The sequence below is a fragment of the Tyto alba genome, unplaced genomic scaffold (genome assembly GCF_018691265.1).
Source record: "Tyto alba isolate M040663 unplaced genomic scaffold, T.alba_DEE_v4.0 Super-Scaffold_20, whole genome shotgun sequence".
NCBI lineage: Eukaryota > Metazoa > Chordata > Aves > Strigiformes > Tytonidae > Tyto > Tyto alba.
This window is the reverse complement of record NW_024881283.1, coordinates 4619369-4640082: the sequence shown is the minus strand read 5'-3', so window position 1 is coordinate 4640082 and position 20714 is coordinate 4619369. Positions and strand designations below refer to the sequence as shown.

Below are 20714 nucleotides of genomic sequence, written 5' to 3'. Positions count from 1 at the left end.
CCAAAGCCATGCTTTGCCTTTGTATCTTTGTTACTTACTATAAAGTGCAAGAAGAAAACCAGCAGAACAATTCCATACCTTGCCTTTTTGATCCCAAGAGCATTACTGAAGCTAGCAATTAAAACGAAATGCAACTTTCTGCTTCTTGTTGATCAGGCTTGATAGGTAGCTTAAAAAAAAAAAAAAAAAAGAGGCAAAAAATATGGAGTCTCACATGCCTCTGTCATTTTCTACAGGAGAATGCCCATTAAGTGTCAGAACCACAAATTGCCATGTAAGGAGCTCAGACTCATCCTGCTGAGCAATGTGCACTGTACTGTGCACAGCATGTACATTATGGATGTAGAGTGTACAGTGCGTGGGGGAAAGGGACAGTCTGCCTTTTGAAAATATTCTGAGTTTTGGAGAACCACTAAGCTGGTCCCCTGCACCTGTGTCCTTCTCCACCTACTTGTTTAGGGTGAAGCAGTTCAGTATTGTCAGGAGAAAAGTATCCACGAGGTAGCGTCAAATAGTTTTGAAGCAAGTTTTGAGTTCTATTCATTTTTTTCTGTGATTATTTTAATGGGAGAAAAAGGAGGAGGAATGAGTTTATGGAGTGAATGTCTTTGACGTCTAAAATACAGCCAGTAGCTGGGTGTGCTAGCACCAAGTCCTGACTAGAAAAAAAGGAAAACTAATAGTTTTGACTCTTTTTTGGCCAATCCCACAACTCCTGCCCCATCTTTTCACTGATTGCAACCGGCTCCTCTCCCTGGCCACGCAGCAGGATGGATTTGCAGTCATGCTAGTTCCCAGCAAGACCAGCTCCAGCATGGAGCCCAACTAATAAGCCCCGCAGAACTTATTAGCTCAGGTTTTGTGGAGTGTGTCGCCTCTAATGAGGGTGTGCTTCATTGCGTAGTGAGCAGTGAACTAATGCACCCATCGAGGGGGGGGTCTCCGAGGTTTCAGACCCTTCTTTGCCTGCTCAGCATGTGAAGATGTGGATGATTTATAATGCAGGTCTTTCCATAGCTATTCAGGGAGTTCTCTCTGCTCTTAATGTTGATTTATAACAATTTTTGAATTGCTGGGAAAGTTTCAGAATACTGGAGGAAAGTTTAATTTGTATGGCTGTTAAAAAAATAAAAGGGGGGGGAAACAAAGTGCTAAGGTAATTAGTACAAAGCACTTGCATGGATGCTGTATGCATACAGTTTTCTGTTAGAAAAGGTGATGCAACTTCAGCATAGCACATATGAAAAGGATTAAAACCTAGTTAGCTAATTGATTTCAGGATGATTTTATTGATTTCCATTTCTAGGAGTGAATCAGGTGGTTGTGGTCTTGATGAAACTTCTGGGCTGCCTTCTAGTATGTGTTTTCCTGGAAGGATCTCCAAAAAATTGTGGGGGGTCAGAGGGAAGCTTGAATGACTATAGGTGAAGGATATGCCCCGAAGCAGAATTGTTGACACCTCTTATCCTTCCCTTACGTAGAAAAGGGTAACCTGGCAATGGTCTAAAAGAGCAAAAATGGAGAGAAAAACTGGTAGCAGGTCATCTCTTCTAACTCCTGCCCATTTGGGGCCTTCTCATTGAAGCATCACAGAGAATAAAAACAAGGCTCTGGCTTTGCTCAGTGTAGCTCAGTTAGGAGTGACTAGGTCCCCAAATGGGGAACTCAAGCCAGGTAGATGTAGGCTGGTGATAAGGCTCATGTTTAGCAGTGGAGCAATTTTAAAGTTGATTGTATATTTTCCCAAAGAAAGTCTCTTGTTCAAACAGGATCTCATTCTGGGCAGTGTGGTGGTTTCCTCAGGAGGTTGGACAATGTTCTCCTGCTTGCACGAGGCTTTCAAGCACTGGCTGCCCACCGCCGAGTTATGAGGTGATGATCGCTCTGGTTTCACTACCAGTCGTGTAGGAGTTTAGATGACAGCTTGAAAGACTTCAATAACCTCTGCCATGCTCTCCTAGCACAGCTATTTTTGCATGTGACTTGCGGGTGTAGAAGCGATGCCAATGAACCCAAGTCTCTTCTCAAGGTCTGTGTGATGGAGCGTGGTGGCACGTGGAGATCTGAGCTCACGTGCGGGTGGTGATGTTGGTAGGAGCACGATGCCAACATGGTGACACTGCTTCTCTAGCTCTGTTAATTCACCCAGGTGCTCATGCATGGAGATGCATGGCACCTTGCAGACCTACCATGACAGACTTGGGTCGCCCGTCACATGAAGTCCAGGCTAGTGTAGGCAATGAAACGTCTTGTGTGGCTTCCTCTTGAAGTCTGGAAGGGGAAGAACAGCATGAAGAACAGTGTCCTGTTGCTCGGGACTGACACAGTGGGGTTTTTGGTTAATAGCCTGATTATCTCACTTTCTTCCCTTGTACTGCACTTGTTTTAATGCCTACAGTGACACACAGTGGTGATGAGTTTCTGCTGTGCCAAAGCACTTGCCTTGACACTGGGAGGTAGGGGACATTGTAGAAGGTGGGAATGGTGACTGCCAAGCTCCCCTTGCAGCAGCACACTGCCCTCAGCTCCATCCACTTGCTGATGTGACTTGGGCTGTAGGCTGCTGTCAGGTGGCCAGATAAGGAAGCTTTGGAGCTTTTTACTCTTCCGACCAATATATTGCCCATTTACTACTGAGTTTTCTCACAATCAGTAGAGAACTGTGGGATTCATAAGCTGATTTGTACCATAAATGGCATACTCAAATCCTCTTTATTTTTTGTGACAATGCAATTTTTTTTTATATCTTTGTGTAAGCAGCCACAAAATAAAAGTTAGCTTTTGGCTGTGGTATTTCCCATTCCTTATGCTCCCGTTGTGCAGGGAAGTGTGGCTCAGTTGCTCCTTAGGAGAACGTCTTTCAGTGTCACTGGATGTGTTCACCTTTCATTTCTAGGCGGTATGTTTGCAGGAGAGGCAGATGACAGTCTTCATCAGGATTAGTCCATTGCCTCATTTCCCAAGAAGACTTTTGGATTTTTTCCCTCTGTTTTGAGAACGAGAATGATCAGATGATGAAAAGTCTTGGGCTGTCTTTCTTCTTGAGCCTTTGCTCCACACGTTGTAGCTTCAGGCAAGCTGCTATTTCCAAATCCCAGTTTCTCCAGCTATTAAGATGCTAAAGAAACACGGTGATAGGTCTTGTCTGAAAGGTCTGGAAGTGGGGTCAAGCTGTGACCAGATGCACTGACTTTGAAAACGGGCGGAAAAAAAGAAAGCATCTGTTTTGTCAGGCATTGTCTGTCCGAGCAGCTACGGTACCTGTAGTGCTGCACCCATGGAGCTGGTGCTGGGGGCGTTGGCGTGGCCCCTCAGCATGGCCCGGCGTGGGGGGCGGTGGCTCCGTGGAGCGGAGCAGATGTGCCGGGGCTCCGTCATCCGGAAAACGCTTCTTGTTGGCAGCACAACGCAACCGCGCGCGGGTCAAGGTCAAGTTGCTGGCAGCCTGCATCCCTCCGGAGCTGAGCCACCGTCGTGTTAAAAAAAAAAAAAAAAAAAAAAACAACAAAAACCAAAACAACAAAACCAAACAAGCAACCAAACTAAAGAGCAACCAAGCCCCAGACCCCTTCTTCTCCTCCAGTTTGGGTGGGCCCTCGGCCGCGGCAGGCCCCGCTGCGGGGCTGCTCCTGACATTTCCGCCTGCGAGTGCCCAGCCAATGGGCGAGGCTGGAGCAGCCACACATGAAATATGATGATTTTCTGCTGAAGAGGAGGAGGAGGAGGGAGGGAGGGAGGAGGAAGGGCGGGAGGACCGCTTGCTCCTGATGGTTCGCATGCCGGGGGGGGGGGGGGGGGTGCTGCGGAGAGGACTGGCCGGAGAGGAGCGCGGGGTGCGGAGGTGCAGCACCCCCCGGGGCTGGCCCCTGGCTCCCTGACAGCAGGATGCCGTTGCCACCCAGGTGGGCCGGGCGCTGGTGGCACCAGGAGAGGCGCGAGGCTGCCGGGGGACGCTGCCGGGGGGGCACCGGGCCTGGGGACCCACGGCTTCAGGGGGACCCGGCCCCCCCCGCCCCCCGCCCCCGAGGGGAGAGCTGGCTCTGCCTTGTCCCCCCCCCCCCCCCGGGGAGCCGCCCCACACAACGGGGCTGCTGGCGCTTTGCGGTGCTTCTTCGTGGAGGGCTGAGCTTTTGGGGGGCTTTGGTTCGGTTTGCTAAAAAAAAAAAAAAAAAAAAAAAAAAAAAAAAAAACCCAAACCGAAATCCCACTTCTGGAAAAATGCTTTATTGCTGTGCCAGGGCTGCTTGGTTCAAACTTTGCAGCCTGATCCTTAGTTTGATGGGAAGCACTTGACAGAGCTCCTCTCTGCATGTCATTAACCCTCTCACACCACCGGCTGGGATGGAAACTGTTAATACCTAAAATTCAGTTGCAACAAATTTAACCCTGATAAGGAGCTGCCGTACAACTCCCTGAATCGCATCCAGCAGCTGTTCATTTTTATAATGACTATGCATTTATCCAAGAGCTGGGTGGCAAGTTTTCAGTTTATTATTATTCTCCCAAGGGGGAGGGGGGGGGGGGATCCTATTAAAGAAAAATAAAATCATATAATACTCACGAAGAAAGACTGTTAGTGCAAACCACACCCCCCCCCCGCTCCAACTGTGCCTCTGCCGCTGCTTCATTAATTTATTTGCGCCGTGAGTGACAGTCCTCCAGAAGTGATAATTGGTGCACTGTATCTTTAAAAGGTTAAAACCCTTTTCAAAAAGGCCTAGACTCATAGTGGGAAAAGACAAGAGAGGCTTTGGCTGGCTTTGGATCCAGAAAACAGCTGCTGATTAGAGTCTGCGTCTTCGGGCTGAATTTATTACATATTTTTCAGCAGCAGGGATTCTAGGAGGAAGCTTCCGTTTGGGTTTCTTGATCGTGGTTTATTTTTATTCAGAGGAATAACAGAGGAAGGATTTGTTCCGGCTGGAGCATGCTCACAACCTACAAGATCTCCCATTATTAAACTGCCTAGTTTGGGCTTTAATATACATGTGGTTTGGTTTTTTTTTGTTTTTTTTTTTTTTTTTGTGTGTGTTTTTTTTTTTTTTTTATTAGCGTTATTATTATTTGGCAGCGTGCATCTCTATTTTTTTTTTTTTTTAAATAATTTATTTTGAAAGGAAGCTGATCTCGTAATGAGCTTTCTCCTTCCTTACTTGAAACAGGTGCTAATGAAAGAATGCAAATAGCACCGGCTGAGCCGAACATTTCATAAAGAAGGGAACAGCCACCGACCCAAAACGGTCCGGGATCTGCCTGCTGGCACCCAGCAAAGGTAGGCACCGGGGGTTTTGTGTTTTGGTTTTTTTTTTTTTTTTTTTTTTGGTTGTTGTTATTCTCCGCCTGCATATTTGCAAATGGTATATTTTCTTCCCCCCTCCCTCGCTGCGGGTGCACAACCGGGCGGCGAGATTCCATTTTGCCTCCCGAAAGGTGTCAGGTTGCCGTCGGCCGCGGCCCGCCGCGCTCCCCGCGTCCCACGCACCCCACGCACCCCCTGCCGCTGCGCGGGGCCGTGGCCGCGCGTGGCCGATGGCGAGCTCCCCGAGCCCGAGGTAGCCCTGGCGGGGGCAGTCAGCCCGCAGCCAGCCCGTAACCCTGTCCCCGCTGCGCTCGCAGCTACTTTGCTGCCTGCTCCTGCTTAATTAGCCCTGGCTGTCGCATGAATTTATCGTCGCTTGACAGCAACTTCATTTTCTCCCAATGTGCATAGATTATATATATATATTTTAATTTTTTTTTTTTTTTAATTTCTTGCTGGTGGGAGGCAGGACTGGGGGGCGGTGGGAGGCGAACGTTAGCGATGTGCAAGACCGACCTGGGTGTGCAGAGGGGCCGCCGGGCACCCTGGCCGCTGCATCGGTGGAAAAATGGACATGTTGCTCCGTGGGGAGCCTCGTCCTCCCGGGGCGACGCTGGGTGCCAGTGCCAAGGCCCTGCTCCGCTTCCACCCTGCGTTTATACTCCCCGTGGAGTAGAAGCAGCTGTTACCTGATGCTACAGCATGTATAAACAGATTTTTTTAAAAAAATATTTATATTCCAACCCTCGTTTTAACAGCTAGATCCCTGCCTATGGCTGAGTCCCCTTTTGCTTGCACAAAGCCTGGGCACTGGCTTTTCTTTTTCACCCTGCCTAATTTTATTTACGCGTGCTCGGGGCTAGCATTCGGGCAGTGCTGGGATATCATCCTCAGAGGTTTGTCCTCAGCTGGGGAGCTGAAGTTTTCCCCCGTGGCGGTGGGCTGCCGTGGCGGAGGCCGGGGGAGGCACCCACTGGTGCCGTGGGGCAGCCCCACGCCGTACCTGGCCGTGGCTCCCACTTGGGCTCCCGGTTTTCTGCCGTGTTCCCAGAGCTGCGAGCCCGGGCTTGCAGCAGGGACTGCAGTGGCCTCTCCAAGGGCCAAATCCAGCCCACACTGGGATCGTCCAGCTCCTTCAGCCGTAGGAGCCTCCGAGGGCAGCAATTAGCCCTTTGTCTGGAAGTTTGCATTTGTGTTTTGGTGTGTTTAAGTGTGTTTGTGCAATATATCTCTTTTCTCTGTGTGCATGAAAGATTTGTAGTTTTTTTGCCTGACTGTTAAGGAAAAGATCTGCAAAAAGTTTACCCCAATTAATTGTGCAAGCCTGAGGGTGGGCAGCACATTAAATGAAATACTTATTTTATATAAACAACCCCTTGAGGCTTCCTAGAAAGAGAACTTGTGAATATCTAACCTGACATAAAAAGTAATCAAAACTGAATATGCAGTCTGGTGTGCCACCCCCCCACACCCCCCCCATTCCAAAAGCAAATAATTTTTAATTAGGGAGTTTGATATGAGGTATATGCAGAAGAATATGATTAAAATAGGCTTTGGAGCCAGCATCAGGGGAATACTCCTCTAAGCCTGGTTTTGGCCGGGTGCAGGGCTGAGAGCGCCTTGTGTCCCCTGCCCTCCTGTTCTGCCAGAAATGGCAAATCCGAACGCTGACGGGTGCCAGCGACCCCCAGCCTCGTGCTTTGGGATGCAAAGAAAACGGATGTTTCCCCAAAGCTCGCGCTCCCTTGTGCCAAGGCAGTGATGCTCAGCTCGCGCCGGGGCTGCGTGGTCCTGCGGGGAGGGGACTTTCTGGTTTTCATGCCATGCCAATGAAGGAGTTGTGCCCACTGCTACTTTTTTTTTTTTTTTTTTTTTTTTTTTTTCCTTCTTTTGGAGATTGCAAATCCTCCCAGCTGCAACAAAATGTTGAGGGGGGTTAGTCTTTATTTTTCCCTCCTTTTGGCCAGCCTGATTGCTCGACAGGATTTTTACAAAGCAGGGCCATGTGGGAGTTCGCTGCTCGTCTCCTGTCCCAAGCTCTTGCTCTGCTCAGGCTGGTGGGAAACATTTTGGGTGAGAAACCTCCTGAGGAAGCCCAAGCGGGTGATAACTAGGGAGGGGGAGGATGGGAAGGTGGCGTTTTTCCTATCAAATTGTCTCCTATATAGGGCATGGGCTTCTACTCTGCTGCCTCTGGGGTCACGAAACCCTTCATGTGTTGCCCAGCCCAAACCCTCCTCCTGGCAGCTTGCACAGGACACAGCGGATTTTGTCTCGTGCTGTACCAGACCCAGCGTGCTTCCCTGCAGAGATGGTGGCATCTGAGTCCTGCCAGGAGTTGTTCTTTCATGAGGTCTCTGTCACACCTTGGGCCTGGTGGGAGTTGGTGGCCCTGCATCACTCTTGACTTTTATCCCTTTATCACTCCCAAGAAAGGGAAACGAAACTGTTGTTCTCAGATGCACCGGAGCTCGGGTCATCTGACAGTATTGTGCTTGCAAAGGATGCTGTCCATTATTTTGCTTGAAACAGTTATAAAACTCCTATAAATGTTCGTGAGATGCAAGGTCGTGGCTTTGAAATGGCTCTCTATCTTGGCTCATTTCTGGTAAAGGTTGTGGCTGGCCTGTTCAATCGAGTTATGTAAATGGGGATATTTGCCGGGCGTTGAGATAGCTGTTGATGGGCCAAGAAGTTTTATGGACCCCTGGAGGAGCCCAGGCTTTAAAAGCCTCCTCAGGTGCACTTTAATTCTAGATTTCCACCTGGCCCTGGGCTGGTCCAGTAATTACCAGAAATCTCTGATATCTCTGTTCACTACCTGGAGCTGGTGAGGAAGGGATGGGTGCCAGGAGAGCAGGAACATAATATTGACCTAAACACATCATTTTAAATGGACCAGCTGGGAATGAGTCTTTCTGCCTTGTGCTGGTAGAAGCACAAACCACTCGAGACTTGTTTGGGGATAAAAAATATCTCCTTTCTCCGTGTAAAGCTAAATATCTGCAGCTGGCTCAGTTAAGGCAGATGTATAATGTGGATTAGTATGGATGCACCTAGATCACTGTTTTATTTGACTGTTTAAAGATGCATGTCGTTATCTGAAGAGGATCTTCAAAAATATCGAAGAGGGCTGGTGGTTGCTTACCCATATTTAAACATATTACTGACCTTACTGCAAAAGGGATGTCAGAATTCATAGGACAAATCTCTTCATTTAGTTCTTTAAAAAGCTCAGAAAGTTATATGACAAGAATGGAAACATAGCGTCTGTGTAAGTCATGGATTTGCTCAACTCTGATCTCGGTGGTTAGCTGAGGTGAGGGGGAGAGAAAGCGGCATGGCCTTTTTTGTTCCCATTTAACCTTTCTGCGTCTTACTTTTTCTTCCGTGTGGGAAATGGGGAGGAGGGAGGGGGAGCCATTTGGCCAAGATCTCAGTGTGAGTCCCTGGCAGATTGAAAATACAAGTAATAAGTTTTGACTCTAAGCTCCAACTGCAGACAGCAGTGCTTGCTATTTTTTTTTTTTTTTTTTTTTTAAGATGATTACTTGCAGGGCAGACACGGGTGCTGCAGGGAAATGCATGGGGGGAACATATTTTACTGTATAGATAATCCCTGTTGCTAGATGTGTTTTGTGGCACGGATGATCCTTGCTGTGAGAAGCAGGAGCAACCCCAGCTCCTGGGGGTGTGGGTGCTGTGGTGGGGTCCCGGCCATTTGGAGGTGAAGGCTGCAGCTGGCGGCTGTTACCAATGACTTAAATAATTTAACAAGGCACGTTGCATGTGTCGTGGCCAGCTTGGGCTCTCAGGGGGCCGCATGTGAAAGCCCTCGTGGCCAAGGGACACGGGATGCTGCTGGAATCCCATGGGAGCAGAGGGAGGGGGAGCCACAGAAATAGTTTCTGGGACAGTCCCCGGGAGGAGCACAGCTGCTGGTCCCAGACTGGGGCTGCTCTGGATGGTTTCGTGTGACCCAGGACACCCTCATGACCCTGACCCTAAGGGTCCTTGCTGATCTGCCTCTCTCTGCAGCTGGGAGAGGAGGATCCCACAGCCCTGCTGCTCCAGGGCTACTTGCAAGCTCCCCGCATGAGAATCCCATGGGTCTGGAGACCTTCAGATGGGTTGTCCACCCCTTGAACAGCCCAGATTTTCAGTGCAGTGGACAGATTGTCTCTTGCTTGTTTCCCATGTGCCATCTCGTCACTCTGGCAGCTCTTGATGAGGGACACATGGGCATCTTTGAAAGCAGCTTGGTCAATAAAATCCGGTGGAGGAGACAACCGCAGGTGGCTGGACCATCTCCTGCATCTCTGGAGGAAGGGCCCAGTGCTGCTGCTGACTCATGGCCCTGGGTTGGGGGCCGCCGGCAAAAAGAAATGAGTAAACCCTGATGTAACAAGTGATCTGCTGAAAATAAGTCACCGCAGAATTTATCATTCTGTTAAAGTGCGAGTGAGAAAGGCGAGTGCTGCTGCTGATGTCAGGGATGATCTCAGAGCCCTTCAAAATACAACTCTGCTACAAACAAAACTTCTAACCCACTTTTTTTAGTTGCCCTTAGAGTTTAAACATATTTTATGTATTCTGGTGGGTATTACTGTTAAATGATGGATTTGAAATCAAAAGGTTTAATATGTTTGAAATAACCAAAGGAAAAATTGCTAGAGGTGTGGTTGGAGCTCATATGGTCTTTTAAATAAATGCTCATGTGCAAAAGAGCAGACTCCTGGGACAGGCTGAGCTGCACAGGCATCATCCTGTCCTGCTCCAGTCTCAGTCTCTCTAACTCTCATCCATCCTGTGTCATCCGTGTTTCAAAGGCATTTCCAGTCCTCACCAGCCAATTCCCCTTTGCCTGTGTGTTTGAAAATAAATTTATTATCCCTCATCTCTGTCCTTATGGCCTCTACATGATCGTGTGTTGTCAATATCATTGCAGTCCTGTATGTTGCAGGCATGTTCCCATTCACCCCGCTTTCAGTTGCTGTAACTCCTTTTTTTTTTTTTTTTTTTTTTTTTTTTCCCCTGGTCCTGGCATCATAGTGAATTTTATGGGAGAGTGAAAATTGCTGAGCCAAACAGGTTGTTTTGTTTTTAATGGCTGTTCAAAAGCAGTTTGGCCAGGTTTCTTCTGAAAACTCTTTGCTGCAGTGAATCTGTTGCTAGAAATTAATTCTCCAGACGACCCTGTGCAGCAGGGTCATCTCCAGCAAGTGCAGGCAATGTCTTCTTTGCTGATAGTTGCATTTGATTATAACTTTGATTAATTCATTGGACAGTAATTTTATGCAGTGGAAAAAAATCTGCTACCTGGCAAGAGAAGGACATGTACTGTACACCCATGGCAGATTGAAGGAAAGTATTTAGAGTGGCTTCGTGTCTCTAAACAAGATGTGATGCCACGCCAAGAGAAAGCGGTGAGTAAGGTGGCTGAGTGGGTCAGACCACCCACCACAGGGGGTGAAAATTGCTCCCGGGCCAGCTTCCACAGTGATGAGGAGGTTGGCTGGCGTGTGTGCAGCACACGGGCTGTGAGGTGCATGGGGCAGTCGGCGGAGCGTGAACCACAGACCTGAAAGAAAGAAATAAGTAAGGTAACGAATGGAAGATATTGCTGTTACAGCCAAGTGAGTTGTTTTTTAGAGTGCTGAATATATACCTGGCTTGGTTTATACTGAGAGTGAAAGACGTGCTTCTCTGTTGGGGCAGAAATTATATTATTTTACTTCTGAATTACTCTGTGGATTGGCAGTGGGATTTAGTGTTCCCTTGTGAAGCCATGAGGGCCTGGAAGCAAAAGTTCCGTTGAACATAGGGCTCCTAAATTGCATAGCATATGAAATTATTTGTCATTATCCAATGCACGCTCATGTGTCCATGAACCGAGGCACAGGCACATGCTCTCCCAGTGCAGGGGGATGAGTGATGGTTGCATTGATGCTACCCAAGGTCTCTCGTGTTTCCCTGCACTATGGACAGTTTAAGCGAAGAAAGACTCCTTGTTTCTGCTTTTACAGAAATGTATCACCCTATAAGGCAAAAATGTTGTTCCTTGGCTTCAGTTCCTTGCTGGCACCTCAGCAAGTGCCAGTGCTGTGGGCATTTGTGTGGCACAGGTGTAGCTGGCATGCTGTTGAGCAAGAAGGTGCTCTTGCTGTTTGTGTCGGGTCCAGCTTTGGGGGACCTTGGTCTTGGTAGAGATTTCAGGGTGCTCTGTCATACAGAGTAGATGGTAAAATCAGAAGGGAGATGCCCTTCAGTGACTTGGGCAAAGACAGGGAATTTGGGCAGCCGGGAGTGGGCGGTGTGCTCGGTTGACCGCATGCCATGAGCAGAGGGTGGGGCTGTGTTCATGGAGATGTTGCAGAGAAGAGCTCTGTGCTCGTTTCACCTCTTACTGTATTTCCATGCTTCAATTTCAACACCCCTTTGTCAACTGGCAGGGATCAATAATGTAAATAAAGAGACATTATGGTTATGTAAACAACACCAGAACTCAGAAGTATTCTGGAAAACTTGCGTGAGGAGTACCAGCAAGGTAACTAAATTCCCAGAATAGCTAATTTAGCTGGAATTTGTCTTATCAATGAATGCAGGAATGTGACAAGTTATGATAAAGCTATACAGAAGCTCTGTGATTTGTATGCTGCAGCTGGCGGGACCTATATTCCTTTTGCCATTGAAATGTTTGGGTGCAATGGGAGCACGTTCCCTCCTGGGTAAATCAGCTCATTGGTTCTGGCATTGCCTTGCACTTCCCAGTGCTGTCTCCTGGTGTGATGTTATCGCTTATGAAGATTTTGCAGATCATATGATAATCCTCAGATAGGGAGGACTCTAAGGAAGCTGTAATTAGCCTGTATCCATAGTTATTTTGCACTTTGTTTTGGGATGCTGTGTACACTTTTGAGGTATGGGCCCCTCCCTCAGCAGTCTGTTGTTCCTTACAGAGGAAAAGGTTGGGTAAATTGAAAATCAAGAGGCTAATTATCTCAGCTAACTGTACATAACAGGTTTCTGTTGCTTCTGTTGCTATTTCTGTCAGCGTTTATGTATTTTTTCTCAGTCGTTTGGATTTTGCTCAGTGTTTGCAATTGCAAAAGCTGCTCAGGGACTGATGCTATCTGAAGAAGCACAGTCCCGAGTCAAAAATGCATATTAGGATAAAAATCTCGATTATGAAGAAAATTTACTTGGTTCTCCATGACAGAATAACCATCAAATGAACTTGGTACTCAAGAGCAAACTGCAAAGGTGGAGTGATGGGGGGGAGAGGATGCTTACATTAACATCACATAAAGGTTGCAAAGTTAAGCAATCAAAAGATAGAATAAGAAAGTGTTAGGTTGAATATGTAATTGTAACTTCCCTTTGTCTGTGTGATGTTATCAGAGAGAATGCAATCTTGTGTTATTTACAACTTTCAATAAATAGATATTTAAGATAAGCTCGATCATGTAATTAAAGACTTTTGACACATGGCCAGATGCTCTGCCTTTATGTTTGTGTAAATGAGAGCAGAGGGTGGCTGCGTACCACAGTGCCTGTGCTCATGTGGCTAAAAAAAAAAGGGCTCTTTGTCCCAATGTAACTGCATTTGCCGCATCTAGGTGGCATGGAGGGATGGATGGGACTGTCCCCTCCACGGGGCAGAAAGGGAAATTGAAAATTGTGGTGACCTAACGGGCTGAAGGAGACTAGATGTGTTTTTGCAACTGTTTATAAAAGGTGTGCCCTCAAGCAGAAGAGTTGCCCTGATTTTCCAGACAGTGTTTCGGGAAGGAAATTCAAGCTGCCCAAGGGACGGGTGGTGCCTCCGTCCTTGCGGCTGAGCTCAGCGCTCCAGGAGCCGGGGCTGAGCTCGGCTCTGGGCTCCGCATCTCACGGGAGGGCTGGGGCCGAGCGCAGGCTCTGCGCCCAGATTTGCTCCAGCAGCCCTCCTGTGCCCACTGCAGAGCTGGGGCTGGTAAAAGGGGGGTAACAATTGAAGAGCCCAGTGTGCAGGGTTGGAGCAAAACCCAGAGCATGCATCTCAGGGAGAAGTAAACTCTGGGGACTCTGGGGATGCTTTCAGCCTCTGCTGGACCTGCCAGGGAGGACTTAAGGAAATAAAAATGCTCCTTGCAGCTAAGAGCTCTACACCTCTGAGAGATCGGTAGCTAACGCAGCGTGCAGCTTGAGGTGTGCTCCTTGCAAAAAAAATTTAGTTGAGTGGGGATAGTTTTGTGCTGCAAAAATGCAGGTGAGAACGGAACCCATCCTGGCCTCCCAGAAGAGCCTTCCTGGCCCTTGTGCGTTCCAGCACCCTCTGCGATACAGAAGTATCGGTGAGGCAAGTACTTGTGTAGCTATTGGGGTCTTGTTATTGAGCTTTTCCAGCACCACGTGGGCACCTTCTATTTCATATCCCCAGAGACACCTGTGGGCTTGCAAATGGGTGTAATCCTAGGAAGGGCATGTCAAGCTATACTGCATTTTGGTGATACAAAGCGAGAAATAAGCATAGGAGAAAGGAGGAGAGGAAAGCTGAATTTGTAGGGTTTATATACTGGCATGTTGTCTACTTTTTCTTAACAGGGTGGAATTGTTGCATTAAGGTTTTGTGTAATTTCCTATGGTACCTTTTTTTCTTTTTTTAAAGAAGACAGAGAGTTCTTGGTGCTTTAAGTATGGCATGCCACTCCTCTCAGACTTATGCGAATAGAAATCATCTGTAAACTCAGTATCTGTAGACTTGGTACTGACTGATTTTGACTTTTAGTGTTGCAAACATAATATTTTACTCCTGTGTACATGTTTTTGTATTTGCATCATATTAAAAACCATGAAATGGTACAACCAGCTCCCAGCAAACAACCCCACTTGCTTTTTGGGAGATGTTTTTTAGCAGTCTAAACCTTTCTAAAACCTTAAAGCTGCATAAGCAGCTTAAACCAATCTAAAGCCTTAGATCATTTTAAACAGCTTGTGCCAATATAAGGACTTAGATTATCTTAAATACCTTAAACAGATCTAAAGCTTTAGTGAAAGAATTTAGCCAGTCTCAGATTTGGATGATTATTTGATTGATTTCACAGGTACTTTGGTCACCACTGGGTGACTCCACCCAACACCTTACTGGAAGATGCCCTTATTTCCTCTGTCTTGTGATTTTTACACTTTGGATATTTGACGCCTTGTCATGTGAACACAGCAATAAAATCCGAATCTGTAACCTTAACTCTGCCCTCATGCTTAGGTTATGATCATTTGTAACTTCAGTATGTGGCCCCAGGTTATTTTGGCTAAATACGTATCTAATTTGCAGGAGAAAATGAATTCTATTACATCGGTTGAGGATTTTCAAAGAATCATGAGCGCCTGAACTGCCCTTTGCAGTCTGGATTCTTATAAATTGCTTATATAGCTTTGAAAATCCCATCTTAAGATGTGGTAGCTTAATTAAACCTCTTTAAAAATGTACATAAACAGAGGAATGAGTCCAGACTGTGACTTAGGTTAATTTGGACGTTCTCTACTTATTGCCTGCTCCTCACTACCACATCTTCATGGTGTTAATGTGGGGTCTAATTCTTCCTTCATTTTGCAAGGGAAAATTGTAAGTAACTCAGGCTCAGAGAGTTGGGGGCTTTTGGTTTTTTCCTAAATTAAACTAGATGGAGTTTGACTTCCACACCAGCCAGCCCTGAAAGGCTGAGTTATGTGCTTTCCCTTAGAGCACAGTGGCACTGAAGCTTTTCTGAAAGCTGAATGAGCAGCAGCCCCAGGAATATTTTCTTTAGGAGATACACTGATAATAACACTACAGCTGTAAGAAGACACCGGCAGGGAAATTTTCTGCTCGAACTCCTTAGCTGAGAACGGGAGCTGACACGCTTCCCTCCTGCTGAGCTGGGGTGGAGGATGACATTGGTGCACCGGGGTAGTTCCTGCTCCCCCCTCGGGCTGAGCTGCGGCCCCCAGGGCAGCGAACTGGCCTTTCAGCAGGCTGGGATGTGAGGGTGCTCCAGCCCCACCCGTGCCCTCGCTGCTTTGGCCATGCAGGGTGAAATTTATCTCTATCGTGAGCACCGTGGCAAGGGGAGGTTGTATTAAAACAGGTGGGGTTTTGTGGTGGTGCATGCAAAGGAGTGTTAACCTTAAGCTCTCTTCTCAGTTAGTGTGTAAGATGTATTATTGGAACAGACCCAAATAAATTGGACATGAAAATGTGACAGTTCATAGGAAAGACTAACGTGGAGCAAAGCAGCTATCTCCATCCGTCGGCCTCGTGGGCTCTGCCCTGTGCAGTATCGGCTTTTAGGTCTGCCCTACGTATTGGTAAAACAGATGCACACAGATCTCTGACATTATGAGGTGACAGTGCCGTAGGACTTTCACATATGAGAACTGTTTTAACTTGTGAGAAACTTTAGAAAACTAAGAGAAAGTTTCAGTTTCATTTTTAGATACATGACTTCTTTCAGGCTTGGGTGTTAGATTGCTAACTCAGGTTATTCACAGTGCAGCTGCTAATAAGTGAATTTTATTCACTTAATAAATTAATATATTTATTATTCATAGAAATAGTAGGTGAGTGCTTGCTTGAAGGTGAATTGGTTTCTTTCAGCCTGCCAAGCTCTGAATTCTCTTGTAGATAGTATCATTCATACTTAGAGCAAGAAGCCTGAATGCTACCACAGTATCTGTAAAAATATCTACTGTAAAAGTCTGGGATTTTACAAAACATCTATTTTTTAAAAAGTAAATTAACAACAACAAAAAAAAAAGACATAAAATACATCCAGAAATTCCTGGGGGCTACACAGCGCTGGAGATTTCAGCCCAAGGCCGGCTCCTTGAGCAGCTCACCGTGGGTGCAGCTCTCTAGTACATAATTAATAAAGTTCCTTTCCTTTCTTAGAATATCTGGCCCAAGGAGTTTAGGATTAAGTTCGCTAGAAATGTAAACACATTGCAGCTGGGTAAACCGCAGCTGAATCAGGGCAGAGAGCAAAGCAGCCTTTTAAATCTGATTTTTTTTTTTTCCTTTCTGACTGACTTCCCTGTCTATAACCTGATGACTAGGACTGGGTTTGCTTCTGTAGATGTCCTGCAGAGCTGTGCATCTCTGCACCTACAGTCTCAGTGCCCTCGTGTGTTTGGATGAGACGTGGCGTGCTGGTCGCTGTTGGGCTTTCTGCTCTTGCTGCAGAGCCGGGCAGGAGTGAGTGCTGGTTTTGGAGCTGGACTGGTGCATTTGTTCCCTCCTGTGGAAACCCACAAAGCGCCTGCTTCCCTGCTAGTGACAACCTGCTGCAATGTCTCTTTTACTTAGCTTAGCTGTTTTTACCTTTTTTTATCTCCTGTTTGCTGCAAGCTCCGGAGTGCTCAGAGCTCCACATGCCTCTGGCTGCAGGCTCAAAGCAAAAATAAAGAAGCTGGTGCAGGTAACCGATATAGCAGTCTCTTACGCTCAAAAGCTACATATCCTGTATTCTATGCCATTGACAGAAATATGAAAAAAAAAAAGTCCTACAGCCAATATTAATAGAAAAACAAGGGAAAGAGCTTTTTTCCCTTCCCCTTGACATATTTCCAGTCCCCTCTCACAGTTACTATGTCTACACACATGCGGCTACCCCAGTTGTAGAGCCCCACTGTGCAACCTGCGACAGAAACCTGAGGATGCAGATGGACAGAGCCCAGGCAGAGGGGACTGCAGGACACCCCGGGCTCGGCCCTTTCCTGTCACTGCATCCTAGAGATAAAACAGAAATAAGCTGTTTTTTCTACTGACATTCACAGCTGGAGACAGGAGTAGCCACCAAACAGTACTAAAGCAAAAATGACATGGATTTAATATAGACAGTGTGGTGCTCGGTGTGTGTCACCCCAGGGCTTCTGGCAGCCCCTGGGTCCCCCTTTTCTTTGCTGGGGGGGGCATCGTGCTGCCAGGCAGGACCCTGAACCTGGGAATAAATGCAGATGGACTGGTTATGTGACAAATGTTTTTCAATTCTGTGACAGCCATTATGGGATGCAAAGAATAATTCAGAGTATATGGGGTTGTAGCAAAGAGCCCAGCTGCCTGATGTAGACAGCTGAGGTAAGAGGTTTCCAGTTTTCCTTTCTCCCCAGTTTGTTCACATATGCGCACTGCAGTGGTACAAAAAAGTTGGTATTAATTCACCCAGCAACTGCATCTTCCTTGAAAGGGGCCCTGATTTCCAAAAGCATCACCGTCCAGGACAGCATTTAAGCATGTGCTTGCCTTTAAGTGTGTGTTTAATTGCCGTCCTGGATAATGTTGTACTTAATCATATTCCTAAATGATTTTCTGATTCAAGGCCAGTGTTGGCATCCTGCAGGTTGCACTGCCATGTGAAAAGCCGCTGGTGGTGGATGTGGCATCCCAGCCCCATGTAGTGTGGATGGGCATTAGATAAGTTATTGCCATTGAGAAAATGAGCAATGTGTAGGGAAGGGGGCTTGAAGCTCCCAGGTAAAGAAAAGATCTGTGTCATTTAACAGGGTAAACTGGTGAATATGGTGAGCTGTGGAGGGTGGTAAAACTTACGGCATCTGTAGCAGCAAAGGTAGGAACACTGGTAGGCTTGGGTGAGGATTAATGAGCCTTTTCAGCTCTCAGTGACTTGCTGAAACTTCTTAGCCTCATTCATTTGGGGACTTAGTCAGCAGCTTGGGGTTTCTTTCAGCCTTCTTAGAAAGCTGAGAAGTGTTGTCTGTGTGTCCCAGGCATAGGCGTGCGGGGAAGTGTGTGCTCAAAAGAAACATGAGAGATGTGGAGCTGAGGGCTTGTATCTGCCTGGGCACTGACTGCAAATATCTGTGCAGAGCAGTGAAATGTGAAGGCGGGACATATCTATTATCAGCTTAAACCCCTTTTCCTCCATATTAAAACCTCAGAAGTTGTGTGGTGTGTACCAGGAGCAACAGCAGGGTGTCCCAGAGAGTTGCTGGGGGGCATGGGCTGAAAACACCCACGTGTCTGTACCCCAGGCACCCCGGCAGGATATGTCCCTCCATCCTTCTCTTGCTGACAGCTTTGCTGAAGGCTGTTTGCAACCCAAATGCAACTTTATGCAAAAACTGCCGACGCTGCAACAGAGCTGTGCCTCGTACTCTCAGAAAAGTTCCTCCTGGCGTGGGATGGTGCCATGATGCGCCTCTGGGTCCTACTGTGAGTCACAGCATCACACTGTTTCTCTGGGGTGCCTGTTGTTGACCCCATAACATATATATTTTTTGAAGCTAAACAAAACTCAACGCTGCATCAGGGCTGCAAAGCTTGTGAGCTGCGGGGCCAGGTGGCAAGCCTGGCACCTTCTCCAGGAGATGTGAGCACTGAAAAAATAAGCTGTGCCACTGTGGTGCGCAAAGACCACATGTGTCAAAGCTCTGTTGCCTTTCCTCCTCTCTGTATGGAGAAGGGTGTATTTTATGGCTGGCCAGGTTTTATGAGGGCAAATATGTTTGGCCAGTGTACCAGAAGGGTTGTCAAAAACCTTGTGTCAAAACTGGGGACTAGCCTCGCTGGTGTTTGGATGTGGGGAATTAGAGCTAATGAATTCCCAACATTACTGGGCCAGACGTGAGCACGAGAACGAGTGGGCACAAATTAATGGAAGGTTTGGGCATGTCAGGAATTTAGGTGGAGTTTTTTTATGCAGGGAGGTTGGTGTGTGAACCAAATTGCAGTGGGAACAATTAATATAAATTATTTTAAAAAGTGTTTGGACGTAAGGACAAACTTGAAGATTACAGCTGATAACTTCAAAGAGGAAAATCACTCCATCTGCATTTGATGTCAGAAAGAACATTACCTGCTCAGAAAAGGAGTGGACTTGGGGAGTATGTGAATATTTGAAGTCTTAAGGGAAACTGGCTGCATCTCTTCTTTATGCTGTCATAAAACTGGGACAGAGAGGTCACTTTGTCACTAATGGGCAGTGCATTTAGAGTCGGTGAAAAGAAATAGCTCAGCCAGTGCATGGGATGTAGTGCAGAAGGAGAAAAGATGAGATGGGGGCTGCTCCCACAGGTACAAGGTCAGCACTGGTCCCAGGCACCTCCCCGCGGTGCGGTTTGGGTTGCAAAATGGAGATTCACCTGTTCATCCGTGAGGTTAAACGACTTGCTGTGAACATCAGGGAGGAATTTCCTCCTCTTGGAGGGTGTACAGGAGCAAATGGTGGTTGAGTATGGCACTTTCACCTTCCTCAGGGATTTATCACTGCCTCCAGGAGAAGCTGAGCTGGTGGGTCGGTGTTTTGCCACCTCCATTAGCCGGACCCTCCATTTCTGTTTTCCCAGCAATGACAAGGGGGTGTTAGTTGGTGGCACATGAGTGTGGCTTGGTGACCTTCTTCCAATTTCTGCTGCACTCCATGTTCTTGTCTGGGTTGAAAGCACTCTGATGAGCCTCAGCTCCACTGAGGTGTGGTTAGGTGATGCATAAACCCAAACCAAGAAGTTTCACGTTAAACCCCATGCTTTCACGCTGGGCAGCGCGGTGTCTCAGTGGTGATGTTGGTTGTGTGGTGGGTGTCTTGCAGGGTTGGGGCCATCCTGTGGCTGCTGCCCTTTGCCTGCGGGATGCTCCTGCTGCTCTTCACCTGGGCTGGACTGTAGCACCTCACAGAAGGCTCCAAGCCCACCCAGCTCCTCTTGTGAAGCTTCATTTGCTGTCAGCACAGTCCATCCACTGCCACCCTTGCAGCGAGTCGTACAGCCATTCGGGAGCTCAACAGGCAGGAGCTGACTTTGATCTGCAGGCTCTGAGCCAGGGATGATTTAGGTGAACTGTGAGTTTTGGCCAAGGAGGAATACATGGCCCACGCATACTGCAAAAGCCAGACCAGCAACCCTGCTGGTGCACGATGCATTTGGCAGCACGGGGGCTGCAAAAGGTCCTGGGAACTGGTTAAGGCAGGCAGGGACACAGACAAGTGGCAGCAGGACTGTGTTAGCATCAGGAGGAGGATTAGGCTGGTGGGGGGGGCAGCTGCACACCTGTGAGCCTGTTGCATGAAGCTGCAGTGATGAACTCCTCTAAGTGAGAGATTTGGGAGGCTTGAGTTGCTCTTGCGCCATGCATACCTTGTATCATCTTTGTAGCTCTGGTCTTTGCTTTCTTCAGCCCATCTCTCTCGAGTGGCACTGCCAAAGCTCGCTGTCCCGTTTGCTGGTGGTGGGATTTGAGGACGCAATGGGAAGCAGAGCCTCCTCGGCACGGAGGGTCGGTGCAGTGTCTCTCACAAGCAGCCAGCCATTGCAGTTTATGAGTGGCAGTGCGAGGCAAAAGTTGTCATGACATTGAAAAGCGCTGCTGGCACTAAGGAAGCACATTGGTGCTGTCAGCGTGGCAGAGGAAGTCCTGAGGGGGTTACCTGCTGCTCAGCTG

General features: G+C 47.5%; 1 protein-coding gene across 5 annotated transcripts in view; it reads left to right on the top strand.

Moving 5' to 3' along the window:
- Positions 1–4639: 4639 nt before the first annotated feature.
- Positions 4640–20714, top strand: part of HIVEP3 (HIVEP zinc finger 3) — a 272629-nt gene continuing 256554 nt past the window's right edge. For 4 of the 5 annotated variants that reach the window (XM_032987532.2, XM_032987536.2, XM_032987535.2 and 1 more), the window contains exon 1: positions 4732–5272. The gene's annotated coding sequence lies outside the window, so the exon portion shown is untranslated. Of the gene's footprint in view, positions 4695–4731; positions 5273–20714 lie in introns of those variants that run through there. The other variant, XM_032987530.2, reaches the window with a different exon arrangement.